We start from the raw sequence: 5,733 nt of genomic DNA on the forward strand, positions 1-5,733 counted from the left end.
ATTTATTTTGGTCAATAATTTGCTAGGGCTTATAGCCGTTTCCAATTCTCAAATAGGCAGTACTTATATTCCGACGCTCGGTATCCCAAACTTTGTCATAGCCCTACCCTTATCCCAGTGGGTACCACTTGTCCTTTTAATGAATTCGCAATGCACTAGTTGTTTAGCAAAGCTAAATCCCCTATCTCAAAGGGTGTTATCATCTTTCATGGTGGAGTCACGTATCCACAATGCTTCTTTATATCAACAATGCCATGTAAGGCCAACGCATATATACATGCATATTATCTCATATCACAGCCACACAGGACTTCCCAGGGGGTCACCCATCCCAATATTACTCTTGCCCAAGCACGCTTAACTTCGGAGTTCAGATGGAATCCAGTGCGTTAGTGCTAGTATGATCGCATCCTGCCCCGTGGGGCACGTAACTACCAAAGAGGACGATGACCCAGCAACTAATTCGGTAGGCCAGGCTGCACCGCCCAAGTTACCCTTACATTCTCATTACATGGACCACATCCTATCCTTAGCCACTTTCTCACTAGGCTCTAGTTATTTTCATAACAATTCTTGTTATATTCACATCATTATTGTGGGCACGACCTTTCAAGACATACTATAGCCCTGTATCTCATTCTCTTTTTATTTCTGGAAAATTTGGATAGAGTTTCCTTTGTATTTCTTTACTATCTCAAACCTGCATGCAAAAAAATACCAACAGTGCCTCACAGGGCCAACACGCATAAGGATACATATATACGTATCATAACACGTCATATTGCAGCCTCACAGGGTGCCCAATATCAACAATAGTATATAATGATGGACTTACCTCGTATGTCCAACTCGAACTACGTCTATTAGACTTTTCTTCTACTTTCCCTTTCAATTTTTCAACTTTACATGTCAATCGTATTTCAATACCTTACCTGGCACACATCGTTAGCGCCGTGGCTTACCTGCATGCTTTGTAACTTCCAATATCATCAGTCACTTTCTTTTATCGACGTTGTCTTTCATCTGAAATCAAAGGTTAGTATAAGGAATTTTACTTCCTATGACTTGGTTCTATCGCACGACCATAAATATGAAAGAAAGGAAACATCCTAAATGTCCTGTAGCCTCCTGTTTATAGATGTGGCGCGCAACATACCGATAAACAAGACTCTACTAGACACGGTCTGTAGACACTCCAACGACGAACTGCTCTAATACTACTTCTGTCACGACCCAGCCCCGTAGGCCGTGACTGGAGTCCAGCCTGTACCCCCGTATGCATATAAATCAGGTGTAGTCACACCGGTTTATAAATAACAGAATCATGTACAGGAGAATCCCAATGGCTCATAGCATTTTATGTACCTGTAGCCTCTTTTATTTGTGTCATAACACGAAAGGGCACACAAGCTAACACGGCTGCCATAACACATACCTGTAATACATCATGTAGACCCAGCTAAACAAAACTTACACATACAACCCACATATATGTCTACAGACCTCTAAGAGTAGTGACGATATCATATGGCGGGACAAGGCCCCCACCATACCTTTGAATAAATAAATATTTACATCAGAGGTTTGCTACCAAAACTCAGCTCCGAATCAATGGAGCTTCTTTTAACTTGCTGGGTGGAATCCTGAGCTAGTGGACTCCCAAAACCTGTGTCTGCATCTGCGGGCATGAAACGCACCCCCCCGAAGAAAGGGGGGTCAGTACGATACATGTACTGAGTATATAAAGCATACAACATCATAATTATGACAACACTGAAATAGGGATGCAGGATACAAGTATAACAGTTAATAAAGCACTATACATGCGTCTTACAAAATAGAGTCATGTCTACCCTCATCAACCCTTTACCCGGATCGCTAGGGGCTCAATGATACAAAAACATCATCTATCATGATAGGCATATATATGCTTTTAGCGCTGTGGAACGTACAGTCCGATCCATGTATAACGCAAGTACCTGCCGAGGAACGACGGCCCGATCCATATATCATGTTATAATAATGATAATGCCAAGGTACGATGGCCCGATCCGTATATCATGATGATGCCGAGGAACGACGGCCCGATCCGTGTCTCATATGACAGTGTCGAGGTACGACGGCCCGATCCGTATAATGCATAATAGTACCGAGGTACGACGGCCCGATCCGTATACATGCATATCATATAACAACACCGAGGAACGACGGCCCGATCCATATATAATGTAATATGCATATACATACATGTAGGACTCATCAGCATATCAAATATCCCTCAACCATTATCATAAAGGATGCCCAAGAACCCCCAGGTGTAGGAGCTTACACCTCCAATCACTATTCAGCCTATAGAAGGCTCGAGGGTCGTAGTTTAACTACTTTAAGACCCTTAGCATTTAGGAGTGAAATAGAGTAACGAGTTATACTCGCAACTTACAACTGGAACTACCTCTATACTCAAATCGTATCTCAATTTACTTACATTTAAGACATCCCAAAGGGAAGGAGAGACAAGTTTTATACATACTACCTTTTATCATATAAAAGCCCTAAAAGGCAACAACTCAACTATTACAAGAGTTCTATCATCACGGAGTGAATGAAACTCATAGTTCAGGCTTGGAATTTATGAATGGAATTACCCCAGGCTCATATGCATGTCATTCATTACTTACGTCTAACACATGCAAACATAAGAGAAGAATAGCTTTACATGTACTACCTTTTTATCAATTCAGTAGGCAGTGGACAAAACTCTTAACTCATACTCAGAGTTTTAGAATGGAACAATTATCAATTTCACATACATAATTCTTACTTCTAAGACATGCCAAAAAGAAGAAAGGGTAGCTTCACATACTTATGCCAAAAACATGCCAAAAGAAAGCTTCACATACCTCTGGTCGACTGCTTTTATCCCGGCATGTCTCGTCGTCCTCTGAACCTATTTAACACGAAAGTAATACGAATATCAACTACTCTTAACTTTCCAGCATCTTGGATTACGCCTTAATGTTAATGGAATCTATTTCCTTAGTCGTTTCATCGACTAGTCCTTTAGTTTGTTAAGGCGTTAACGAAAATTGAGCAGCACCTCCCCTATAATGTGCCCTATCCGAATTTCCAATTAGGTCCCTAAGACCTACAGCCAACCAAAAACAACAACCTGCAGCAATTCATACCAACAATATACAACATACACTCCAAACGACTTATTCAAAAATACGATATCTCAATAGGGCGTCTAGCCTTTATTTTGTAACGCCTATAATTATACGCAACGAGGGGTCATGTGGCTTCGACCAGCAGCACCCTAACCCACATTAGGACATATTCAGGCCCTGCAACAACAAGCCACACCCCTGCAGAGCAACTCACAAGAACAACACTTTGTTTCGACAACAATTCAACTATAACGACTACAAATTAGTTTATTCCGAACGCCAAGTATTTCTAAGCCATTTTCATACTTCCAGCCACCAATAGGGCGTGTAACATGCTCCATCATAACACATAAAGCTCAAATTTAAAGAAGAAACCTTACCTTACGTTAAACTTGTCAAACTCGCCAAAACTATCCAAAATGTGAAATCTGGACAGCTTACTGTTTTATCTTGTCGCTTCGTTTCGAAGGGGTAATGGAGGGAAATAGGATTTACGTCCTTCATAAAAGTTATACGCATGTGTCTTATGGTCGCAAAAAATTTTGAATCATCCCTACATCTATTTTTTACAAAAAGATATGACCAAAATACTTACAGCTGTCCGTGTAGAATTTCCAAAACCAAATCTGAGCAGTACCTCCTCTACACTTCATCACCATTTTTCGAGCTGATACAAGTAAAACTGGATTTTGGAGTCTGCATGAAAGTTATAGAACCACGAAATACCTTTCCAAAACATATTAAATCACTCGAAACGAATCTGTACACAAGAAGTTATACCAATATTACTATCCGCTGTCCCTTCCAAAAACGGGTTTCTTAACTAGAGTTTTCTCTTATTTTCTCTTCCAAATTCCAATTGCAAAGCTGGAGTTTTAATTCCATTAAGGTCTTAAAATACATATATACGTATCCACGTACTTAAGGTACACCGTATATAATTAATTCACGGAAGAAAATTGGAAAACTAACCTTTAAACTTCAAGAACCATGGCTGCCTCTCTATTTCTCTCCCTCACGTTTTGTTTCTCTATGTTGGCTGATGTTTTGATGGATAATGAACAGCTTAAGAATCATATACACATATATATACACCTTTTTAGAAGGTGCCACGTGGCAGCCCCCTAGGGTGACACGTGGCAGCCTCCTAGGGTGCCACCTCAACTTATTCGGCCAGTCACATGCTGCCATGTGGAAGTGTGGGTCCCACCTAGGTGTGCCACCTACTTGCTTGTCACCTGCCTGCTTGTCACCTGCTTGCTTTGCTTTCATAAGTTCGGAAACTAGTTTTTGCTCCCTTTCGTAGGTTTGTCATCTCACTTTTTTTTAAAGAGCCTATGTAATCCGTGCTATGTAGGCTTGGTATGTCCTCCAGTAGCTCAAGTATATAATACTTTTACATTTATAACTTACGTAGTTAAATCGAGTCCTATGACTCGTTACTTGGGCTCCAATTCCTTCCGGATTCTTATGACTCCATCTCCAACCTTCTCTACTATGAGGTATCACATTCTTCCTCCCTTAGAGTCGTTTGATAGTGTCGTAGTGTATCCGCGCATGATAACTTTTAAGAATCTTATTAGCCTTCCCAGGAACTTAAAAAGCTTAAGAAACATTCTAAGGTACCACAGTACGGGGTGTAACATCCTTCCCCCCTTTAGAAAATTCGTCCCCGAATGTTAACCACAATACTAGTAGTCAGTAACTATGTTACTAACATCTTACCTTCTGTCGAGTATAGCCTAGCTATTCCTTACAGTATGTTTCAGTTCTCATAGTAATTCCCTTATTGTATTCACCCACTTTGTATGCACCCATTCTATGATGTCATACTTATTTAAGGATCTTATCAATAATTCTCAACACTATCATAGGGATCATCTTGGCTTCTATCCGCCCATTGCTGGCTTTTAAATTTTGCCACCTTTTTCCAACATAGGATCTCACTTGAAATTTAATTATTCACATTAATACGTTTTATTGTTGATTGGTTTCATACCATGCTGGTATCTTCCATATCCACTTCCCCCCTTTTGGGGTGTATCCATGTCACTATCTGTTTGGGTTCTACTTTACACCCTTATTTCCAATTTTCTAATACATATGATTCTTTTCCAACACATTTGGTACACTGCACCATATCTATGCCTTCCTTTATATTGTCCATACCTTTGGTTGCCCAGGTACGACAGCTTTACACAATCATGGGGTGCTAATCCAGTCTAATTGTTGGTACTCGAGTCACGTAGCAATTTATTCGAAGCCACTTTCCATTTATTTTGGTCAATAATTAGCTAGGGCTTATAGCCGTTTCCAATTCTCAAATAGGCAGTACTTATATTCCGACGCTCGGTATCCCAAGCTTTGTCATAGCCCTACCCTTATCCCAGTGGGTACCACTTGTCCTTTTAATGAATTCGCAATGCACTAGTTGTTTAGCAAAGCTAAATCTCCTATCTCAAAGGGTGTTATCATCTTTCATGGTGGAGTCACGTATCCACAATGCTTCTTTATATCAACAATGCCATGTAAGGCCAACGCATATATACATGCATATTATCTCATA

General features: G+C 40.3%; 1 pseudogene; it reads right to left on the reverse strand.

Annotated features, from left to right (window-relative positions):
- Positions 1-294: 294 nt before the first annotated feature.
- Positions 295-412, reverse strand: LOC129904217 (5S ribosomal RNA; annotated as a pseudogene).
- Positions 413-5,733: the final 5,321 nt, after the last annotated feature.

Source organism: Solanum dulcamara, chromosome 1 (assembly GCF_947179165.1).
Source record: "Solanum dulcamara chromosome 1, daSolDulc1.2, whole genome shotgun sequence".
NCBI classification, from domain to species: Eukaryota; Viridiplantae; Streptophyta; class Magnoliopsida; order Solanales; family Solanaceae; genus Solanum; species Solanum dulcamara.